The following is a 23,194-nucleotide window of genomic DNA, read 5'->3' as shown; positions in this document are numbered from 1 at the left end:
GTAAGTAGCCCACGTCCCTGAGTGTACCGTGTGGTGCTCACCCGTATGGCCGGTGACTCGGGGCCTTCTAATGGCTTCCGCTCCACGATGGCGGTGCTGGTCCCACGCGTGTGACCGTGCCTTCGGGCTTCTGGGCCAGAGGACCTGAAATCCCCTGCCTGACGGATTCTGCTGCTGGGTAGGAATTAGTCCCCACAGCCTCGGACTCCGGGTCCGGTAAAAAGTCTTCTTAGTCAGGGCGAACTCTGCAGCTGCCAGCCCCTGACTCCTTGTAACTGCTGTTTCTTCCTATGCTGTCTCTACTTCTTCTCTTCTTCTACTCACTCACCCTGCCTCAGCCCCAGGTTTTTATAGGGGAAGTTCTTCCCCTCCCAAGACTGGGCAGGAGGTGTGGCATGCACAGGATCCCTGACCAAAGGACCTCCCACCTGCTCTCAGACATAACATTACGTTACTGTGGCAACCAGACCCCTGGGGTGTCACATTCCCCCCTAGTAAAATTTAGTACTCCGGGACTAAACACATTATAGAAAAACATAACAAGGTAAAAACAACAACACTAAAATACAATAAGATGGTCACGGCGTATCCGCAACCGGGTGCAGTCTTTGAAGAAAAGCAAAGGTGTCCATTTCACCGAAACAGGGAGACGTAACCAGGTAGGGGTCTGTTCTACCCCGAGTCCTTGACAGTCTTTAGTCCATCCTGGGTTACGCTCCAACTATGTACAAGGATTCCCGGTAAATCCACCAAGGATTCCTAAAAACAACTAGAAACACAAAATTACACACAAGCAACTATAGACAGGTAAACATACAAAATAGCTTAAACATTTAGATCCTCCAACGTGCGGGTAACTGGCCTCTAGTGGCCCTAGTGGACCTACGGAGCTGACTGTCTGGCCCTGAACTACAGGGTGTAGGAGCTGTCAAGGGTAAACTGGGCAGCTGTCTACCGGCTCTTTGTCTCACTAGGGGTACGGCAGGCTCACTATAAGCAGAGGGTTGATTCTCCTGTTCTGCTTGTGTGGAGTCTTCTGCCTCCTGGACCGGCTGTTCTTCCAGCTCTACCCGTTGCTCCGTAGGTTCTTGGGATGATGGTTGGAGGAAGGTGAGTACGGGTACCACAACTGCACCATTGACTTGAGTCCAAGACCGAGGGAAGTCCCCGAGCACGGTACTAACCATATCTTCCCTTTCCTCTACGGGTCGATGGTCTTCTTGTTCCTCTTCAGGGTTCCTCAGTTGTTCGGGACACTTCTTCAGGTGGTCCCGGGATACAATGGCTGTGGTTTCCCCTCCGTCTTTACTGATGGTACAGACCTTCGGGTTTTCGTGGCTTGAGGGCAGTACGGTGTACGGGTCCTTCTCCCACTGGTCGTCCAACTTGTGGAGCCGTCTCTTCCTCTTCAAGACCTGCTCTCCGGGTACCAGGGGAACAGCGGGAGCATACTGGTTGTATGTCTTCTCTTGTCTTTCCCTAGCCTGACAGAGACTTCGCTCCACGCTCTCCTGTACTCTCCGGTACTGCTGCTGCCTCTCTGTGTCCCAGTCTGTTTCTGGTGAAGTGTCCTCGGGTGTCAGGACTCCCATTTCCAGGTCAACAGGTAACTTACCAGGTCTTGCCCTCATTAGGTAAGCCGGGGTACAATTGGTGGAACCTACCGGGATGTGGTTGTATAGGTCCACCAGATCGGGCAACTTCTCAGGCCACAGACTGCGTTCTTCCAGGGGCAATGTTTTTAGAAGATCCATTACCACCTGGTTCATTTTTTCACAAAGTCCATTAGTTTGCGGATAGTAGGGTGTCGTCCTTATCTTTCGGAAGCCATACAGATTGCAGAATTCCTGGAAGACCTCCGCTTCAAAGGCAGGTCCCTGGTCCGTCAGCACTTGGTCCGGGTACCCGTGTGGACGGCAGAAGTGCTGCTGGAAGGCTCTAGCTGCTGTTTGAGCCGTTAAGTCCTTGACGGGGACGACAACCAAGAACCGGGAGTAATGATCCACGATGGTTAACGCGTAGACGTAGCCACTTCTGCTTGGGGTCAGTTTTACATGATCCAAGGCTACCAGTTCCAACGGTTGCCGGGTGACGATGGACTGCAGGGGAGTCTTCTGGCTGGCCCGGTCCTTCCTTCTCAGATTGCACGGGCCACAGTCTCTGCACCACTTCTCGATGGTTCCCCTCATGCCTACCCAGTGGAACCGCTCGCGCAGCAGGAACTCCAGCTTTTTCCACCCGAATTGTGCAGCTCCGTCGTGGTATGCCTCCATCACCATGGCTGCGTCTCTTCGGGGCACCACTACTTGCCAGAGTAGTTCATGCGTCCGGGAGTTGACCATTCTGCGGCACAACTTCCCCTTGTAAAGGAATAGTCGACTCTTCTCCGCCCATAGTTGTTTGGCTTCCTCCGGAGCGTCTGGTTCAAGGCGAGCCTCCGGCCGAGTCAGCATCTCCTTCACCAGTCGGACGGCAGGGTCGCTGTCTTGCGTTTCCGCCCAGTTGTAGTGGGGTAAGGGGTTCAACGTAGCAGCCTGCTTACCCCTTACCCGGTGGGAATACTGGATAGTCCCATGACGGTGGAACGCAGGGAGTTCAACTTCTTCCAGTCCCTCCGGATCTTCTCCTCCGTCCGGCAGGTTGGGCATCCTGGACAGGGCGTCCGCGTTGGTATTGGAGCGTCCTGCCCGGTATTTAATTGTGAACTCGTAGTTGGACAGACGGGCCATCCACCTCTGCTCCAGGGCACCGAGTCTTGCCGTGTCCAGGTGTGTCAGCGGGTTGTTATCCGTGTACACGGTGAACCGGGAAGAAGCGAGGTAATGCTTAAAGCGCTCAGTGATTGCCCATACTACGGCCAGGAACTCTAACTTAAATGAGCTGTAATTCTCGGGGTTCCTTTCGGTGGGTCGCAGTTTTCGGCTGGCGTAGGCGATTACTCGTTCCTTCCCCTGCTGGATCTGGGACAGTATGGCTCCTAGCCCGATGTTACTGGCGTCGGTGTAGAGGATAAAGGGCTGGCTATAATCCGGGTACGCCAGGATTTCGTCCCCCGTGAGGGCCATCTTCAGCTGGCGGAAGGACTCTTCTTCCAGCTCTTCCCATTTGAAGGGCGGCTTCTGGTTCTTGGCCTTCCGGGACTGGCCTATCAGGAGGTCCTGCATAGGTGCTGCCTTTTTGGTGAAACCGGGAATAAACCTTCGGTAGTAGCCTACCAACCCGAGGAACTGCCGCACTTCTTTTACGCTGGAGGGGCTTGGCCATTCCTTAATTGCGGTGATTTTATCAGGGTCGGGAGCCACTCCGTCAGCGCTCACCACGTGTCCCAGGTACTGCACCTTTGGTTTCAGGAGGTGACACTTGGAGGGTTTCACCTTTAGGCCGTAACTCGCCAGAGCCTCGAACACTTTCGCCAGGTGTTTCAGGTGGTCCTCATACGTCTTGGAATATACGATGACATCGTCCAGGTACAACAGGACCGTCTCGAAGTTTCTGTGGCCCAGACAACACTCCATTAGGCGTTGGAAGGTTCCTGGTGCGTTGCAGAGTCCGAACGGCATGCAGGTGAACTCGCTAAGTCCCATCGGGGTGGTGAATGCGGTCTTCTCCCGGTCCGCCTCTGCTACAGGAACCTGCCAGTACCCGCTAGTGAGATCCAAGGTAGAGAAGAAGTTAGCAGATCTTAAAGCAGCCAATGACTCCTCTATCCTTGGTAAGGGGTACGCATCCTTGTGTGTGATACGGTTGATTTTCCGGTAATCTACACACATCCTCATGGTGTTGTCTTTCTTTTTGACTAAAACTAATGGGGCTGCCCAGGGGCTACAACTATCCCGGATTACCCCAGCCTCCTTCATGTCTCTAAGCATCCCCTTGGCGTGTTGGTAATGTGCAGGGGGTACGGGTCGATACCTCTCTTTTATGGGAGGATGATCTCCCGTGGGGATGCGGTGTTCTACCCCCTTGACTCGCCCGAAGTCTAACGGGTGTTTACTAAACACTCTCTCATACTCTTGAACCACCCGATAGACTCCTTGTTTCTGATGTGAGGGAGTGGAGTCAGTACCCAGATGTAGTTGCTGACACCAGTCCTCCATGTCTTTCTTAGAGCCGTTACCTTCCTCCGGGTGAGATGGAGGCAAGGGTTCCACAGATTGTATAGAATTTTGATTAGTGATATATAATTTGGCTAACGTGGCATACCGGGGCAGGTATACTTCCCTCTCCCCGATATTTATTTTGCGAACGGGCACCCTCCCATGGCGTACATTGACCACCCCCCGTGCTGTCAAAATGGTGGGCCTACTGTCTGAGTAAACTGGTTCTACCATTGCCTGGTAATCTCTACCTCTCAGACCAATAGCTGCCCGGCACCAAATCATCATTTCACTTTTTGGGGGCATGGCAATAGGAAAAGGGTCACACATTCTTACGCTACCAATCTCACCGCCGGAGAGTTCTACTTGTTGCCGTTGCATCAGTGCCGGATCTCTTTCTGGAGCACCCGCTGCTCGCCGGAGCTGGCGTTCTTGGCAACCTGCTGTAAAAGGAAAATCACCTCTGCAAGACAATTTTCAATTACGTTAGTTCCTAGAGTTATTTTTGGGTGACTCTCATGTTTATCAATATCTACAATGATCAGTCCCTGTGCGGCCAGTTCGACTCTACCGATTTTGAGGGTCACCTCTTTAAATCCGATCTGTGGCACGGGCTGGCCATTGCTGGCGATGATACTCAAGTCGTCGTCAGGGTAGCGGGTAATATCCGAGTCATTCCAGTACTGCTTGAAGAGCACGTACGGGATGGTGGTGACCTGTGACCCGGTATCCAGTAGGGCACTCATGGGAATGCCATCCAGTACCACAGGCAAGACTGGACGTCCTCCCACATATCTGTCGCGCCAGTTCGATGGGCCTGGTGATCTTTTTCCTGGGGGTTGGCCCTCTACCCCAGGTTGTGCCCGTTTAAAGAACAGTACCTTGCCATATGTCCGGGTTGATTGCAGCGGCGGCAGATGGGTCGTCCGTCCTCACTGTATCGGTCACTGGGTCTTGCTCTGGCCGGTGGGGTCCTCCTTGGTCGACGCCACGGGATGTCCTCCGGTCCGGATGCCAGCTGGATCTTCCCTGGGGTGGAAACCTGTAAAGACTGCACAGTTCGGGTTAGCGCAGCAACGCTCTTAACTAGCTCTTGGACCTGATGGTGTAGGTCTGGAGCCGGGTCATTGTCCAAAGCCTGCGCATCAGCTCCCACAGGCCCTGCCGACAAGGGCGCCGCCTCCTGGTGGTAAGTGATAGCTGGGCGCCTGTGGGTCACAACGCCACCCGGTGCTGGTTCTCGGAGCACCCGGATAGCTCTATCCTTGAACTGTGCAAAGTCCAGATGGGTATCCTGTAAGGCCATTGCCCGCAACTGGGTTTGGTGGGCATTGCAATATAAACCCTCTATAAATTGTTCAGTCAACAGCCTGTCCTCGTTTCCCACCCCATCAGGGTCGGTCTGCTTTATGGCCCTCAGGGCCTCTTGTAGGTTTAGTGCATAGTCCCTTATACTCTCATGCGCTCGCTGCTTGCACCCGTAGAATCTAAGCTTAATCTCAGCTGATGTGCGGGTACCAAAGGTGTCCTTCAGCCGGGTTAGTATCCCTGCGACAGTCTTCCTCCCAGGTGGCCAGGATTTTACTTCCCTTTTGGCTGCCCCGGTTAGTTGGGCCACCAGGATGCTCACTTTTTGCTCTTCTGTGAGGGGGTACACCTGGAAGAGGCTATCCAGCTTTTCTCTAAAGTCATGCAGGGTATGTGACTCCCCTGAGTACTGGGGTAGCCAAGCTGCTCCCGGGATATAGGGCATGGTGAAGGGCATAACTGCAGCAGCGGTAGCGCTGGCGGGGGTTGAGGCAGTGAAGCTCTCCTCCGTATCCGACATCTTCCTCCCCCCTAGTGGACCGTGGCCTACCTTGCGATGATCCTCTTCCGTAGGCCGCGGCTCCGCAGTGGATCGTCAGGGTTGAGGACCTTCCGTCGCGCTCCTGTGACGTCGGCGTCTGCTGGGCTCCTTCCAGGACCTTACGCAACGTCCGGACGTGAGGCGGGGCTTCAGTTCTCGCGCGCTTTCGGAGTCCACGCCCCTCTTCTTCCCGCGCGGCGTCCTCAAGATGGCGTCCAACGGCGGGAAAACTCCACGGATGGCGGGAAGAAGGCCGAAGATGGCGCCGGATGGCGGGAAACTTCACCGATGGCGGGAAGAAGGCTGAAGATGGCGCCGGATGGCGGGAATCTTCACCACTGGTAAGTTTGAAAAGTCTCTTTTTCAGGCACGCAGTACCCGGTGGTTGCGGGCACGAAATCCTGCCGACTACGCCAAAATTGACGCGCCCCTGGGCCTGTGTCGCGCTGCGAGAGCTTACCCGGAGCCGGATCTGTTGAGGGTTGTAGTCTCGTGGCGGTGACCCGGTCCGTGCCCAGGGAGTCAAACTGGACGGCAGTCTGTTAGCGGTAAATGGTTGATGACTACGCCACCCGTTGAGTGCAGCCAGGGGGCTGCTGCTGCAGGGCAGACCGCTGAGGCCGATGGTGGGATTGTGCAGCGTGATAGTATAACCCCCAATGGGAGGGGTATGGCCTCAGGGCAGCCGACGTAGATGATGGGGGTAGCAGGAACCACTCAGAGACGGTACGGTGTAGTTCAGGGTCTTTACTGGTAACAACAAAAGACCCTCCCGGAGTACTTGCTAGCGGATGGGGCCTGGTCAGTCCTTGAGCAGATGGGATCTCCCCTGGCCAGGCGTAGTTGTAGGCCTCCCAAACTGACTGTACTCTTCTGGCTACCTTGCTAGGAGCTGATGTAAGTAGCCCACGTCCCTGAGTGTACCGTGTGGTGCTCACCCGTATGGCCGGTGACTCGGGGCCTTCTAATGGCTTCCGCTCCACGATGGCGGTGCTGGTCCCACGCGTGTGACCGTGCCTTCGGGCTTCTGGGCCAGAGGACCTGAAATCCCCTGCCTGACGGATTCTGCTGCTGGGTAGGAATTAGTCCCCACAGCCTCGGACTCCGGGTCCGGTAAAAAGTCTTCTTAGTCAGGGCGAACTCTGCAGCTGCCAGCCCCTGACTCCTTGTAACTGCTGTTTCTTCCTATGCTGTCTCTACTTCTTCTCTTCTTCTACTCACTCACCCTGCCTCAGCCCCAGGTTTTTATAGGGGAAGTTCTTCCCCTCCCAAGACTGGGCAGGAGGTGTGGCATGCACAGGATCCCTGACCAAAGGACCTCCCACCTGCTCTCAGACATAACATTACGTTACTGTGGCAACCAGACCCCTGGGGTGTCACACAAGCATTTTGGAGCTTTCACCTAAATAACTACAGGTGGTGAGATAAGCTGCACAATATAATTGACCTTTCAGTATATTGTTGCACACACACCATCTATTTAGCAAATGCCCTTGTTATCAACAGCAGCCTTTTAAACTCACCTGAGCTAACAGGTATGTGAGCTGGTTACTCTGCTGCGCTTAAAATTTCTTTTTTGGTTTGCTACAATGCCTTTTCTGAAACGTTGTCTCCCTCTGCTGGAACACTGACTTCTTTCATTTAATGCATGCAGACTATAAAAGAGAAACCAACCCAAAAAGTTTGGTTGATTAGTCTGTGGCATTCTTTTAAACTGTTGCTTATGGCGGTCTCAGTGAGCTTCTCAGTGACATTCAGCCATCCAGGTATCCCGCCTGCAGTAGACGGAATGTGGCAATGGAACGCTGGCTGCGCGTGTCATAATAGGCTCTGAGCCTTTATATACCTGCGCACAGCAGCAGCCACCTTCAGTCTGCTGCTGGACAGCCAGCAGCAGCAGCAGCAGGAGAGGTAATTAATCAGCAACCCTCCTGCTAAGGGTAGACAGCTGCTCGTTCCACCCCCCCCCCCCGCCTTAATTGGTTCTCCTCCCTTCCAACGGTGTTGAGGCGGGTGGGAACAGCCGGCGGTTGAGGGTACTGTGCTAAAAGAGGTGGAGTTATGCAGATCTAAAACGCGTGGATTGCAGCAGCAGCAAGCCGAAAAGTGCAGGCATGTGAGGGATCTAGAGGTTGACAGCATGTCTTCTTAACGGGAGTCCAGGTGGCCATCTCCACAAATGGACTTTTCAGAATCCTTGGGTGGCACCGTAGTCGGAAACCAATTCTGGTTATCGCTTCTCGGCCTTTTGGCTAAGATCAAGTGTAGTATCTGTTCTTATCAGTTTAATATCTGATACGTCCCCTATCTGGGGACCATATATTAAATGGATTTTTAGAACAGGGAGATGGAAAAAGAGCTTGCTCTGTCCACTCCACGCATTGACCTGGTATTGCAGTATCTCCAGGACCGGTGCACCCCTTCTTTAATGCAGTTTCTAAAATCAGAAAGAATTGAATTCAATGCTTTTTGTTCATTTTGCTTGTTTGTCGGATTTTGGGATGGACTCTTTGGCTTTGCTTTTCTTCTCCTCATTGGATTTTTCATGTTAAAAGTTGCAGAAGCCAGATGACAAGCTCATTTTGGTTCAATTTCAGCAACTGTGCATTGCATTGCCATGTAATGTAATGTAATGCAATGCTATCTATCTAGCTCTCCCTCTATACTTCCTTTTGGATAAACAGACATATTAGGCAAGCATTTTGGAGCTTTCACCTAAATAACTACAGGTGGTGAGATAAGCTGCACAATATAATTGACCTTTCAGTATATTGTTGCACACACACCATCTATTTAGCAAATGCCCTTGTTATCAACAGCAGCCTTTTAAACTCACCTGAGCTAACAGGTATGTGAGCTGGTTACTCTGCTGCGCTTAAAATTTCTTTTTTGGTTTGCTACAATGCCTTTTCTGAAACGTTGTCTCCCTCTGCTGGAACACTGACTTCTTTCATTTAATGCCTGCAGACTATAAAAGAGAAACCAACCCAAAAAGTTTGGTTGATTAGTCTGTGGCATTCTTTTAAACTGTTGCTTATGGCGGTCTCTGTGAGCTTCTCAGTGACATTCAGCCATCCAGGTATCCCGCCTGCAGTAGACGGAATGTGGCAATGGAACGCTGGCTGCGCGTGTCATAATAGGCTCTGAGCCTTTATATACCTGCGCACAGCAGCAGCCACCTTCAGTCTGCTGCTGGACAGCTAGCAGCAGCAGCAGCAGGAGAGGTAATTAATCAGCAACCCTCCTGCTAAGGGTAGACAGCTGCTCGTTCCACCCCCCCCCCGCCTTAATTGGTTCTCCTCCCTTCCAACGGTGTTGAGGCGGGTGGGAACAGCCGGGGGTTGAGGGTACTGTGCTAAAAGAGGTGGAGTTATGCAGATCTAAAACGCGTGGATTGCAGCAGCAGCAAGCCGAAAAGTGCAGGCATGTGAGGGATCTAGAGGTTGACAGCATGTCTTCTTAGCGGGAGTCCAGGTGGCCATCTCCACAAATGGACTTTTCAGAATCCTTGGGTGGCACCGTAGTCGGAAACCAATTCTGGTTATCGCTTCTCGGCCTTTTGGCTAAGATCAAGTGTAGTATCTGTTCTTATCAGTTTAATATCTGATACGACCCCTATCTGGGGACCATATATTAAATGGATTTTTAGAACAGGGAGATGGAAAAAGAGCTTGCTCTGTCCACTCCACGCATTGACCTGGTATTGCAGTATCTCCAGGACCGGTGCACCCCTTCTTTAATGCAGTTTCTAAAATCAGAAAGAATTGAATTCAATGCTTTTTGTTCATTTTGCCTGTTTGTCGGATTTTGGGATGGACTCTTTGGCTTTGCTTTTCTTCTCCTCATTGGATTTTTCATGTTAAAAGTTGCAGAAGCCAGATGACAAGCTCATTTTGGTTCAACTTCAGCAACTGTGCATTGCATTGCCATGTAATGTAATGTAATGCAATGCTATCTATCTAGCTCTCCCTCTATACTTCCTTTTGGATAAACAGACATATTAGGCAAGCATTTTGGAGCTTTCACCTAAATAACTACAGGTGGTGAGATAAGCTGCACAATATAATTGACCTTTCAGTATATTGTTGCACACACACCATCTATTTAGCAAATGCCCTTGTTATCAACAGCAGCCTTTTAAACTCACCTGAGCTAACAGGTATGTGAGCTGGTTACTCTGCTGCGCTTAAAATTTCTTTTTTGGTTTGCTACAATGCCTTTTCTGAAACGTTGTCTCCCTCTGCTGGAACACTGACTTCTTTCATTTAATGCCTGCAGACTATAAAAGAGAAACCAACCCAAAAAGTTTGGTTGATTAGTCTGTGGCATTCTTTTAAACTGTTGCTTATGGCGGTCTCTGTGAGCTTCTCAGTGACATTCAGCCATCCAGGTATCCCGCCTGCAGTAGACGGAATGTGGCAATGGAACGCTGGCTGCGCGTGTCATAATAGGCTCTGAGCCTTTATATACCTGCGCACAGCAGCAGCCACCTTCAGTCTGCTGCTGGACAGCCAGCAGCAGCAGCAGCAGGAGAGGTAATTAATCAGCAACCCTCCTGCTAAGGGTAGACAGCTGCTCGTTCCACCCACCCCCCGCCTTAATTGGTTCTCCTCCCTTCCAACGGTGTTGAGGCGGGTGGGAACAGCCGGGGGTTGAGGGTACTGTGCTAAAAGAGGTGGAGTTATGCAGATCTAAAACGCGTGGATTGCAGCAGCAGCAAGCCGAAAAGTGCAGGCATGTGAGGGATCTAGAGGTTGACAGCATGTCTTCTTAACGGGAGTCCAGGTGGCCATCTCCACAAATGGACTTTTCAGAATCCTTGGGTGGCACCGTAGTCGGAAACCAATTCTGGTTATCGCTTCTCGGCCTTTTGGCTAAGATCAAGTGTAGTATCTGTTCTTATCAGTTTAATATCTGATACGTCCCCTATCTGGGGACCATATATTAAATGGATTTTTAGAACAGGGAGATGGAAAAAGAGCTTGCTCTGTCCACTCCACGCATTGACCTGGTATTGCAGTATCTCCAGGACCGGTGCACCCCTTCTTAAATGCAGTTTCTAAAATCAGAAAGAATTGAATTCAATGCTTTTTGTTCATTTTGCTTGTTTGTCGGATTTTGGGATGGACTCTTTGGCTTTGCTTTTCTTCTCCTCATTGGATTTTTCATGTTAAAAGTTGCAGAAGCCAGATGACAAGCTCATTTTGGTTCAACTTCAGCAACTGTGCATTGCATTGCCATGTAATGTAATGTAATGCAATGCTATCTATCTAGCTCTCCCTCTATACTTCCTTTTGGATAAACAGACATATTAGGCAAGCATTTTGGAGCTTTCACCTAAATAACTACAGGTGGTGAGATAAGCTGCACAATATAATTGACCTTTCAGTATATTGTTGCACACACACCATCTATTTAGCAAATGCCCTTGTTATCAACAGCAGCCTTTTAAACTCACCTGAGCTAACAGGTATGTGAGCTGGTTACTCTGCTGCGCTTAAAATTTCTTTTTTGGTTTGCTACAATGCCTTTTCTGAAACGTTGTCTCCCTCTGCTGGAACACTGACTTCTTTCATTTAATGCCTGCAGACTATAAAAGAGAAACCAACCCAAAAAGTTTGGTTGATTAGTCTGTGGCATTCTTTTAAACTGTTGCTTATGGCGGTCTCTGTGAGCTTCTCAGTGACATTCAGCCATCCAGGTATCCCGCCTGCAGTAGACGGAATGTGGCAATGGAACGCTGGCTGCGCATGTCATAATAGGCTCTGAGCCTTTATATACCTGCGCACAGCAGCAGCCACCTTCAGTCTGCTGCTGGACAGCCAGCAGCAGCAGCAGCAGGAGAGGTAATTAATCAGCAACCCTCCTGCTAAGGGTAGACAGCTGCTCGTTCCACCCCCCCCCCCCGCCTTAATTGGTTCTCCTCCCTTCCAACGGTGTTGAGGCGGGTGGGAACAGCCGGGGGTTGAGGGTACTGTGCTAAAAGAGGTGGAGTTATGCAGATCTAAAACGCGTGGATTGCAGCAGCAGCAAGCCGAAAAGTGCAGGCATGTGAGGGATCTAGAGGTTGACAGCATGTCTTCTTAACGGGAGTCCAGGTGGCCATCTCCACAAATGGACTTTTCAGAATCCTTGGGTGGCACCGTAGTCGGAAACCAATTCTGGTTATCGCTTCTCGGCCTTTTGGCTAAGATCAAGTGTAGTATCTGTTCTTATCAGTTTAATATCTGATACGTCCCCTATCTGGGGACCATATATTAAATGGATTTTTAGAACAGGGAGATGGAAAAAGAGCTTGCTCTGTCCACTCCACGCATTGACCTGGTATTGCAGTATCTCCAGGACCGGTGCACCCCTTCTTTAATGCAGTTTCTAAAATCAGAAAGAATTGAATTCAATGCTTTTTGTTCATTTTGCTTGTTTGTCGGATTTTGGGATGGACTCTTTGGCTTTGCTTTTCTTCTCCTCATTGGATTTTTCATGTTAAAAGTTGCAGAAGCCAGATGACAAGCTCATTTTGGTTCAACTTCAGCAACTGTGCATTGCATTGCCATGTAATGTAATGTAATGCAATGCTATCTATCTAGCTCTCCCTCTATACTTCCTTTTGGATAAACAGACATATTAGGCAAGCATTTTGGAGCTTTCACCTAAATAACTACAGGTGGTGAGATAAGCTGCACAATATAATTGACCTTTCAGTATATTGTTGCACACACACCATCTATTTAGCAAATGCCCTTGTTATCAACAGCAGCCTTTTAAACTCACCTGAGCTAACAGGTATGTGAGCTGGTTACTCTGCTGCGCTTAAAATTTCTTTTTTGGTTTGCTACAATGCCTTTTCTGAAACGTTGTCTCCCTCTGCTGGAACACTGACTTCTTTCATTTAATGCCTGCAGACTATAAAAGAGAAACCAACCCAAAAAGTTTGGTTGATTAGTCTGTGGCATTCTTTTAAACTGTTGCTTATGGCGGTCTCTGTGAGCTTCTCAGTGACATTCAGCCATCCAGGTATCCCGCCTGCAGTAGACGGAATGTGGCAATGGAACGCTGGCTGCGCGTGTCATAATAGGCTCTGAGCCTTTATATACCTGCGCACAGCAGCAGCCACCTTCAGTCTGCTGCTGGACAGCCAGCAGCAGCAGCAGCAGGAGAGGTAATTAATCAGCAACCCTCCTGCTAAGGGTAGACAGCTGCTCGTTCCACCCCCCCCCCCGCCTTAATTGGTTCTCCTCCCTTCCAACGGTGTTGAGGCGGGTGGGAACAGCCGGGGGTTGAGGGTACTGTGCTAAAAGAGGTGGAGTTATGCAGATCTAAAACGCGTGGATTGCAGCAGCAGCAAGCCGAAAAGTGCAGGCATGTGAGGGATCTAGAGGTTGACAGCATGTCTTCTTAACGGGAGTCCAGGTGGCCATCTCCACAAATGGACTTTTCAGAATCCTTGGGTGGCACCGTAGTCGGAAACCAATTCTGGTTATCGCTTCTCGGCCTTTTGGCTACGATCAAGTGCTTTATTGCAGGAGATTGTGGTTGAAGGGCACTCGGGTACCCCTCTCCTTGGCCTGGCAGGATCGTCCACTTTGGTGGACTTAACCTGCTTGCTGCTATTAGGGAGAGGGCTTAGTCCCAGGGTAACGAGTTGCGATCCCCCAGCTTCCAGGTGTTTTTCGCTGCAAGAACACTGGGAGCGCAGATTGCAAGCGGCTGCAATTTGCAACCTTGTTGCGTTTTTCCATGGAGGTTGACCCTAACCTCGTGCCTCTTTATGCGAGGCTAAAAAACTCTATCCGAGTTCACTTCACGGCGGGTGGCTCGGATATGAGGAAATTAGGGTATGTAGTCCAGGACGTGCTCAGGAACCTTCTTGGCGTACAAAGGAATGAAATTCTCTCCATCCAGGATTATCCCAGAAGAGGTGACTATGACATCACATTCACCGGAGAAGGTATTTTTAGAGATGTACTAGAAAAGTTAAAAAAAGTTGAAAATAGTCCTGTTTTGAAAGGGATACAAATTGTTGAGCACGTCCTGGATGAGGTAAGACTGGTTATTGTAAAAATATTTTCGCCCTTTGTTTCTGCTCCAGAAGTAATGTCATTTCTAGCAATTTATTTTAAAAGTGTTAAATGTATTGGGAAGATATTAAACGAATATAACATATGGACATCTAAGTGGAAATTCCTTGTGAAGTGTACAAGAGATCCAAATACACCAGGTGGTATACGGCTCCCCCCTGCCCGTTTCAAAATAGGGCAAACAAATGGGGATTTCTTCTTTTCTGGGATGCCAGTATATTGCAGAAATTGTGGGCGCTATGGTCATTCAAAAGAAAACTGTCATGTATCATGTAGAAATTGTGCTAGTGAAGAACATGAGACAAAAGAATGCCCTAAGGAAAAGAAATGCAGTTTTTGCCAGACTCCAGGTCACTTTTATTTTTCTTGCCCTCACAGATTTCGGGAAGATGAGCAAAAGGGGAAGTCCAAGACGTCCGACCAAGGACCAAAAGATCAGACCACCCCTCAGGAGGAGGAACAACAACCTGGAGCCTCTGGAGACAATAAGGGCGTACCAAATAGTGAAGTGTCTCCAGAGTCTATGACAGGTAAAATACCAAATCCCAAAACCTGGCTGCAGGACCTGCGGGAGTCCAAAAGGAGGGCTGAGAAGGAGCAGAAGGGCACTACTGGTAAGGTCAAAAGGGACCGGCAAAAGGCCGACACAGAAGCCCATGCCCAGTCTGGGTCTCCTAGTGCTGAGGGCGCTGAGTGGATAAAGGTGGGTCCTAAGAAAAAGAAAAAGGGTGGTTCGGAGGAGGCAGCAGGAGGTGAACAGATGGACACTTCTCCAGAAGGGGACGTGGACGCTGGACCCTCAGGGGTTTCGGTCTCCGCTGCTACAGGTGGGGACCGGGATCTTGCTGCCTCTGAAGAGTCAGAGGCTCTGCCTTGTGCGCAACCTCCTCCTATAGGACGACCTTCTACAGGTCAAACAGGGGCGGCGGAACCCCTCGGGGACCCACCTGATGAGGAACTGCATGGCCAGCCAATGGAGACCCAGCGGGTTCTGCCAGCCAGCCCTCCGAGCTATGCCAGTGTAGCGTCGGGTTTATATAAATGTGGTAATCTTTCCTCCTCCACGGAGACTCTCGTGACGATACTATCAGATGAGGAGGGAGGCGCAAGCCCAGTGGTCTGATCAGGTTCATCGGACAGGTAAATCCGTTGCTCTTAGTTACCTAAGTAAAATTTCTACATTTTCTAATGATGGCTGAACTCAAAGGTATTTCCCTCAACGTGAGAGGCATAAAATCTAACACGAGAAGAACTGCTCTTTTTAATTTTTTTACGTGTTTTACTGCATCTGTATTTTTTCTGCAAGAATGTAATATCCCACATGAAATGTCATATCAAAAATATAAAGATGAGTGGAAGTGTGGGCCATCTGTCTGGTCCGGATCGAATGCTGCAGGATCAGCGGGTGTAGCCATACTTTTTAAAGGGAACGTTTTAATTGATTTTATTCAGGAAATTTTACCAGGTCGTATTTTATTAGTGAAAGCTTTTATTGATGGTATTAGATGGCAGTTTTTAAATTTTTATGGATCCCCAGAGAAAAATGAAAGAGCCGAAATGCTTGATCTTTTACCATTATTTATTAATAACTCTGAACCTTTTATCTTAGCAGGGGATTTTAATTGTGTTTTAAAAGGTGAAAACCGGCGCTCCAGCTCTGTAAGCAGGAACTACGATAAAACCTCAGGTATGCTACATGATATAGTCAAAGATGCTAAATTGATAGACATATATAAAGAGTGTCATAGTGACAGCCCAGAGGACGTCGGTTTCACTTGGAGCAATGCTAATTGTAGCTCTAGGATTGATTTTATTTTTGGTTCAGATAAAACAATACCTGCCAAATGTGAAGTTTTAACTAATATATTTTCAGACCATAAACTTTTATCCTTTACCATAAAAGTAAATGACAACAAAAAATGTGGTAAGAAAAGCTGGAAAATGAACGTATCCCTTTTAACCGACCCGCAGATTTTATCAGATTTTATTGAGTTTTATAGGAAATGTAGAAAAGGGAAAAAAACAAATGAGACTATGAGTGTATGGTGGGATAGAATGAAAGTAAAAATAAAAGACTTTTTTATTAAAAAGAGTATATGTAGAGCCAAAGAAAAATATGAAGAATATAGAATTTTAAATACCCGCCTACAAACATTATTTAAGCTCAGAGACAATGGGATAGATGTACAACTTGATATTTCAAACTTAAAAGAAGAGATTTCAAAATGGCTAGAACAAAAAGGAAAAGAGATCATTTTTCGTTCTAGAGTACAACATATAGAAGAAAATGAAAAGTGTTCCAGATATTTTTTTAGGAAAAATAAAAAAGAAAAAGTGATAATTGACCATATAGATGGTGAGAATAATATAAAAAATATGCTGGGTAAAGTTGAGGTTTTTTTTTCTAATCTTTTTAATGGAAAAAATATAGATAATAAATTAATGGATGATTCGCTGCAAGGACTAACAGCTGTTTTAGATCCCGCATCCCAAGAGTTTTTATCCCAAGTTTTAACGGAACAAGAAGTGTTAAAAACTATTAAAAGTTTTAAAACTGGAAAGGTCCCTGGTCCTGATGGCATCCCAATAGAATTTTATGTATGTTTTTATGATATTTTAAAAGATGATTTGTTTTATTTGTTTACTGAGGTTTTTAATAATAAGGTTTTATTAAATTCCTGGAAGAAAGGTGAAGTCTCCCTCCTATACAAAAAAGGTGATAAATCAAAATTAGAAAACTGGAGACCAATAACACTTTTAAATTGTGACTATAAAATAATGGCTAAAATTTGTGCAAATCGTCTAAAAGAAGTCATCAGCAAAGTTATTCATTCTAATCAAGTGTGTGGGGTGCCGGGGCGCAGTATATGGGACAATCTGAATTTAGTGAAAGACTGTATTGAGGATGTGAAAGACAGAAAGGGGAAAATGGCGATTTTATCTATTGATTTTGAAAAAGCATTTGACCGTGTCTCACACTTTTATCTTTTTAAAGTTTTAGAGAAAATGGGCATACCAGAAGGGTTTTTACTATCGCTTAAAGCATTTTACAAGGATTGTACAAGTAAGATTTTAGTGAATGGTTTTAAGACACAAGAGGTATTTTTACGGTCAGGGGTGAAACAGGGATGCCCTCTGTCCCCCCTACTGTTTATCTGTGCACTGGAACCAATGTTATGTGCAATACGCCAAAATAAACAGATATGCGGTGTCCCTCTGCCTGGAAGCGGTGGTTTGGAGGCCAAGGTTGTAGGCTACATGGATGACGTGGCGGTCTTGTGTACAGATGCACCATCACTTACGGCCACTCTCCATCAAGTGCAATCCTTTTGCCTAGCTTCTGGTTTTAAAATCAATTTTAATAAGTGTAACATTTTAAGTGTTGGGGGGATGATTTTACGTGATGTACCAATTAATGTCTCCGAATCCATTTCCATTTTAGGTGTATCATTCACTGAAAATAATGATGGTTATAATAGTTGGGAAACAGTTACACAGAAAGTAAATACGAAAATATGTATGTGGAACATGAGGAGACTTACAATGGAGGGTAAAGTATTGGTTTTAAAGATGGTGATTTTACCTCTTTTATTGTATCTTAGCATGGTTTTCCCCCCGCCTGTTAATGTTTTAAAAAAGATAACCAAAACCTGTTTTACCTTCTTTTGGAACTCAAAAATGGAAAAGCTGAAAAGAGAAATCGTGATGAAATCAAAAGTAAAAGGTGGTAAAGATTTTCCAGATTTTAATAGGTTTCTTTTAATCCATCTGTTCGTTTACTGTTTTAATGCCCTTTTTAAGAATCACTATTGGTCCTTTTTTATGCGTTTTAATACAGGATTTTTTATGAGAAAGTTTGGATGGTATGAAGTTAATATATCTGTGCCCCATGCTTTTAATTTGTCGACGCATTATGAGATTTTAAGGAAAATAGTGTCCGATTTTAATTTAGGGACTAAGAAAATAGAGGAATTAAGAAATAGTAAGAAACTAATTAAAGAAATACGTAAAAGTGAGGAAATATGTAATGTTGACAGATATGATGATGACAAATCTATGTCTATCTGGAAAATGATTAACGTTTTTTATCTTTTTAATGAACAGAGAGATCTGGCTTGGAGTTGCATGCACCGCTGTCTTCCTTGCCGGGCATTCCAATACAGAAGAGGATTTGTGAGGTCTGCCATCTGCCCAAGAGCCGGATGCCAAGAAGAGGAAACGGTGGAACATCTATTATGGACATGTAATTTTGCAAAGGATTTCTGGAGAAGACTGCTCCCCCTACTGGAAAGGGTGGCAGACCTCAAGGACTTTACATATAAAACTGTGCTATACGGACTTATGGAATGCCCCACAATGGACCAGTACACAATGGCTTGGAAGACAGTGAACTGCGCCAAGTCATCTCTCTGGAAAGCGCGCAACATTGCTATTTTTAAACAAGATGTTTTATCAGTGAATGATGTTTTAAGTTTATGTTTATGTGAAATGTATACTTATTATTGAATTGACAAAAAGAAGAATGTACATATTTCCAAAAAATGGCTTGTTGACCAATGGAACCTAATTATTTAAAATCTTTGTATTTTTTTGTTTTGTAAATTTCATTTGTCTTTTAACGTTTGGTATTTGTCTAATTATGCTTGTAATTTGTTAAAGTTTTAATAAACGGTTTTATCCCTCTGCAGGGGATAGCCAAATTAAAAAAAAAAATAAAAAATCTGTTCTTATCAGTTTAATATCTGATACGTCCCCTATCTGGGGACCATATATTAAATGGATTTTTAGAACAGGGAGATGGAAAAAGAGCTTGCTCTGTCCACTCCACGCATTGACCTGGTATTGCAGTATCTCCAGGACCGGTGCACCCCTTCTTTAATGCAGTTTCTAAAATCAGAAAGAATTGAATTCAATGCTTTTTGTTCATTTTGCTTGTTTGTCGGATTTTGGGATGGACTCTTTGGCTTTGCTTTTCTTCTCCTCATTGGATTTTTCATGTTAAAAGTTGCAGAAGCCAGATGACAAGCTCATTTTGGTTCAACTTCAGCAACCGTGCATTGCATTGCCATGTAATGTAATGTAATGCAATGCTATCTATCTAGCTCTCCCTCTATACTTCCTTTTGGATAAACAGACATATTAGGCAAGCATTTTGGAGCTTTCACCTAAATAACTACAGGTGGTGAGATAAGCTGCACAATATAATTGACCTTTCAGTATATTGTTGCACACACACCATCTATTTAGCAAATGCCCTTGTTATCAACAGCAGCCTTTTAAACTCACCTGAGCTAACAGGTATGTGAGCTGGTTACTCTGCTGCGCTTAAAATTTCTTTTTTGGTTTGCTACAATGCCTTTTCTGAAACGTTGTCTCCCTCTGCTGGAACACTGACTTCTTTCATTTAATGCCTGCAGACTATAAAAGAGAAACCAACCCAAAAAGTTTGGTTGATTAGTCTGTGGCATTCTTTTAAACTGTTGCTTATGGCGGTCTCTGTGAGCTTCTCAGTGACATTCAGCCATCCAGGTATCCCGCCTGCAGTAGACGGAATGTGGCAATGGAACGCTGGCTGCGCGTGTCATAATAGGCTCTGAGCCTTTATATACCTGCGCACAGCAGCAGCCACCTTCAGTCTGCTGCTGGACAGCCAGCAGCAGCAGCAGCAGGAGAGGTAATTAATCAGCAACCCTCCTGCTAAGGGTAGACAGCTGCTCGTTCCATCCCCCCCCCCCGCCTTAATTGGTTCTCCTCCCTTCCAACGGTGTTGAGGCGGGTGGGAACAGCCGGGGGTTGAGGGTACTGTGCTAAAAGAGGTGGAGTTATGCAGATCTAAAACGCGTGGATTGCAGCAGCAGCAAGCCGAAAAGTGCAGGCATGTGAGGGATCTAGAGGTTGACAGCATGTCTTCTTAACGGGAGTCCAGGTGGCCATCTCCACAAATGGACTTTTCAGAATCCTTGGGTGGCACCGTAGTCGGAAACCAATTCTGGTTATCGCTTCTCGGCCTTTTGGCTAAGATCAAGTGTAGTATCTGTTCTTATCAGTTTAATATCTGATACGTCCCCTATCTGGGGACCATATATTAAATGGATTTTTAGAACAGGGAGATGGAAAAAGAGCTTGCTCTGTCCACTCCACGCATTGACCTGGTATTGCAGTATCTCCAGGACCGGTGCACCCCTTCTTTAATGCAGTTTCTAAAATCAGAAAGAATTGAATTCAATGCTTTTTGTTCATTTTGCTTGTTTGTCGGATTTTGGGATGGACTCTTTGGCTTTGCTTTTCTTCTCCTCATTGGATTTTTCATGTTAAAAGTTGCAGAAGCCAGATGACAAGCTCATTTTGGTTCAACTTCAGCAACTGTGCATTGCATTGCCATGTAATGTAATGTAATGCAATGCTATCTATCTAGCTCTCCCTCTATACTTCCTTTTGGATAAACAGACATATTAGGCAAGCATTTTGGAGCTTTCACCTAAATAACTACAGGTGGTGAGATAAGCTGCACAATATAATTGACCTTTCAGTATATTGTTGCACACACACCATCTATTTAGCAAATGCCCTTGTTATCAACAGCAGCCTTTTAAACTCACCTGAGCTAACAGGTATGTGAGCTGGTTACTCTGCTGCGCTTAAAATTTCTTTTTTGGTTTGCTACAATGCCTTTTCTGAAACGTTGTCTCCCTCTGCTGGAACACTGACTTCTTTCATTTAATGCCTGCAGACTATAAAAGAGAAACCAACCCAAAAAGTTTGGTTGATTAGTCTGTGGCATTCTTTTAAACTGTTGCTTATGGCGGTCTCTGTGAGCTTCTCAGTGACATTCAGCCATCCAGGTATCCCGCCTGCAGTAGACGGAATGTGGCAATGGAACGGTGGCTGCGCGTGTCATAATAGGCTCTGAGCCTTTATATACCTGCGCACAGCAGCAGCCACCTTCAGTCTGCTGCTGGACAGCCAGCAGCAGCAGCAGCAGGAGAGGTAATTAATCAGCAACCCTCCTGCTAAGGGTAGACAGCTGCTCGTTCCATCCCCCCCCCCGCCTTAATTGGTTCTCCTCCCTTCCAACGGTGTTGAGGCGGGTGGGAACAGCCGGGGGTTGAGGGTACTGTGCTAAAAGAGGTGGAGTTATGCAGATCTAAAACGCGTGGATTGCAGCAGCAGCAAGCCGAAAAGTGCAGGCATGTGAGGGATCTAGAGGTTGACAGCATGTCTTCTTAACGGGAGTCCAGGTGGCCATCTCCACAAATGGACTTTTCAGAATCCTTGGGTGGCACCGTAGTCGGAATCCAATTCTGGTTATCGCTTCTCGGCCTTTTGGCTAAGATCAAGTGTAGTATCTGTTCTTATCAGTTTAATATCTGATACGTCCCCTATCTGGGGACTATATATTAAATGAATTTTTAGAACAGGGAGATGGAAAAAGAGCTTGCTCTGTCCACTCCACGCATTGACCTGGTATTGCAGTATCTCCAGGACCGGTGCACCCCTTCTTTAATGCAGTTTCTAAAATCAGAAAGAATTGAATTCAATGCTTTTTGTTCATTTTGCTTGTTTGTCGGATTTTGGGATGGACTCTTTGGCTTTGCTTTTCTTCTCCTCATTGGATTTTTCATGTTAAAAGTTGCAGAAGCCAGATGACAAGCTCATTTTGGTTCAACTTCAGCAACTGTGCATTGCATTGCCATGTAATGTAATGTAATGCAATGCTATCTATCTAGCTCTCCCTCTATACTTCCTTTTGGATAAACAGACATATTAGGCAAGCATTTTGGAGCTTTCACCTAAATAACTACAGGTGGTGAGATAAGCTGCACAATATAATTGACCTTTCAGTATATTGTTGCACACACACCATCTATTTAGCAAATGCCCTTGTTATCAACAGCAGCCTTTTAAACTCACCTGAGCTAACAGGTATGTGAGCTGGTTACTCTGCTGCGCTTAAAATTTCTTTTTTGGTTTGCTACAATGCCTTTTCTGAAACGTTGTCTCCCTCTGCTGGAACACTGACTTCTTTCATTTAATGCCTGCAGACTATAAAAGAGAAACCAACCCAAAAAGTTTGGTTGATTAGTCTGTGGCATTCTTTTAAACTGTTGCTTATGGCGGTCTCTGTGAGCTTCTCAGTGACATTCAGCCATCCAGGTATCCCGCCTGCAGTAGACGGAATGTGGCAATGGAACGCTGGCTGCGCGTGTCATAATAGGCTCTGAGCCTTTATATACCTGCGCACAGCAGCAGCCACCTTCAGTCTGCTGCTGGACAGCCAGCAGCAGCAGCAGCAGGAGAGGTAATTAATCAGCAACCCTCCTGCTAAGGGTAGACAGCTGCTCGTTCCATCCCCCCCCCCCGCCTTAATTGGTTCTCCTCCCTTCCAACGGTGTTGAGGCGGGTGGGAACAGCCGGGGGTTGAGGGTACTGTGCTAAAAGAGGTGGAGTTATGCAGATCTAAAACGCGTGGATTGCAGCAGCAGCAAGCCGAAAAGTGCAGGCATGTGAGGGATCTAGAGGTTGACAGCATGTCTTCTTAACGGGAGTCCAGGTGGCCATCTCCACAAATGGACTTTTCAGAATCCTTGGGTGGCACCGTAGTCGGAAACCAATTCTGGTTATCGCTTCTCGGCCTTTTGGCTAAGATCAAGTGTAGTATCTGTTCTTATCAGTTTAATATCTGATACGTCCCCTATCTGGGGACCATATATTAAATGGATTTTTAGAACAGGGAGATGGAAAAAGAGCTTGCTCTGTCCACTCCACGCATTGACCTGGTATTGCAGTATCTCCAGGACCGGTGCACCCCTTCTTTAATGCAGTTTCTAAAATCAGAAAGAATTGAATTCAATGCTTTTTGTTCATTTTGCTTGTTTGTCGGATTTTGGGATGGACTCTTTGGCTTTGCTTTTCTTCTCCTCATTGGATTTTTCATGTTAAAAGTTGCAGAAGCCAGATGACAAGCTCATTTTGGTTCAACTTCAGCAACTGTGCATTGCATTGCCATGTAATGTAATGTAATGCAATGCTATCTATCTAGCTCTCCCTCTATACTTCCTTTTGGATAAACAGACATATTAGGCAAGCATTTTGGAGCTTTCACCTAAATAACTACAGGTGGTGAGATAAGCTGCACAATATAATTGACCTTTCAGTATATTGTTGCACAC

General features: G+C 46.7%; 8 non-coding genes across 8 annotated transcripts; all 8 read left to right on the top strand.

The window, feature by feature from the left end:
• The first annotated feature begins 8,178 nt into the window (after positions 1-8,178).
• On the top strand, positions 8,179-8,369 carry LOC141210025 (U2 spliceosomal RNA). Its single transcript, XR_012280206.1, has one exon. It is a non-coding gene; the product is annotated as a U2 spliceosomal RNA (small nuclear RNA).
• Positions 8,370-9,489: 1,120 nt separating this feature from the next.
• On the top strand, positions 9,490-9,680 carry LOC141210279 (U2 spliceosomal RNA). Its single transcript, XR_012280452.1, has one exon. It is a non-coding gene; the product is annotated as a U2 spliceosomal RNA (small nuclear RNA).
• A 1,120-nt stretch (positions 9,681-10,800) lies between these two features.
• Positions 10,801-10,991, top strand: LOC141210012 (U2 spliceosomal RNA). The gene has a single exon (XR_012280194.1). It is a non-coding gene; the product is annotated as a U2 spliceosomal RNA (small nuclear RNA).
• Positions 10,992-12,113: 1,122 nt separating this feature from the next.
• On the top strand, positions 12,114-12,304 carry LOC141210001 (U2 spliceosomal RNA). Its single transcript, XR_012280183.1, has one exon. It is a non-coding gene; the product is annotated as a U2 spliceosomal RNA (small nuclear RNA).
• Positions 12,305-18,700: 6,396 nt separating this feature from the next.
• On the top strand, positions 18,701-18,897 carry LOC141210606 (U2 spliceosomal RNA). Its single transcript, XR_012280758.1, has one exon. It is a non-coding gene; the product is annotated as a U2 spliceosomal RNA (small nuclear RNA).
• Positions 18,898-20,019: 1,122 nt separating this feature from the next.
• Positions 20,020-20,210, top strand: LOC141209989 (U2 spliceosomal RNA). The gene has a single exon (XR_012280172.1). It is a non-coding gene; the product is annotated as a U2 spliceosomal RNA (small nuclear RNA).
• Positions 20,211-21,331: 1,121 nt separating this feature from the next.
• Positions 21,332-21,522, top strand: LOC141211051 (U2 spliceosomal RNA). The gene has a single exon (XR_012281038.1). It is a non-coding gene; the product is annotated as a U2 spliceosomal RNA (small nuclear RNA).
• A 1,122-nt stretch (positions 21,523-22,644) lies between these two features.
• On the top strand, positions 22,645-22,835 carry LOC141209977 (U2 spliceosomal RNA). The gene has a single exon (XR_012280161.1). It is a non-coding gene; the product is annotated as a U2 spliceosomal RNA (small nuclear RNA).
• Positions 22,836-23,194: the final 359 nt, after the last annotated feature.

Source organism: Phyllobates terribilis, unplaced genomic scaffold (assembly GCF_046119375.1).
Source record: "Phyllobates terribilis strain yellow unplaced genomic scaffold, ASM4611937v1 Scaffold_169__1_contigs__length_4117513, whole genome shotgun sequence".
Taxonomy (NCBI): Eukaryota; Metazoa; Chordata; class Amphibia; order Anura; family Dendrobatidae; genus Phyllobates; species Phyllobates terribilis.
Note: the sequence above shows the minus strand (reverse complement) of the source record. Positions and strands in the feature narration are given on the sequence as shown.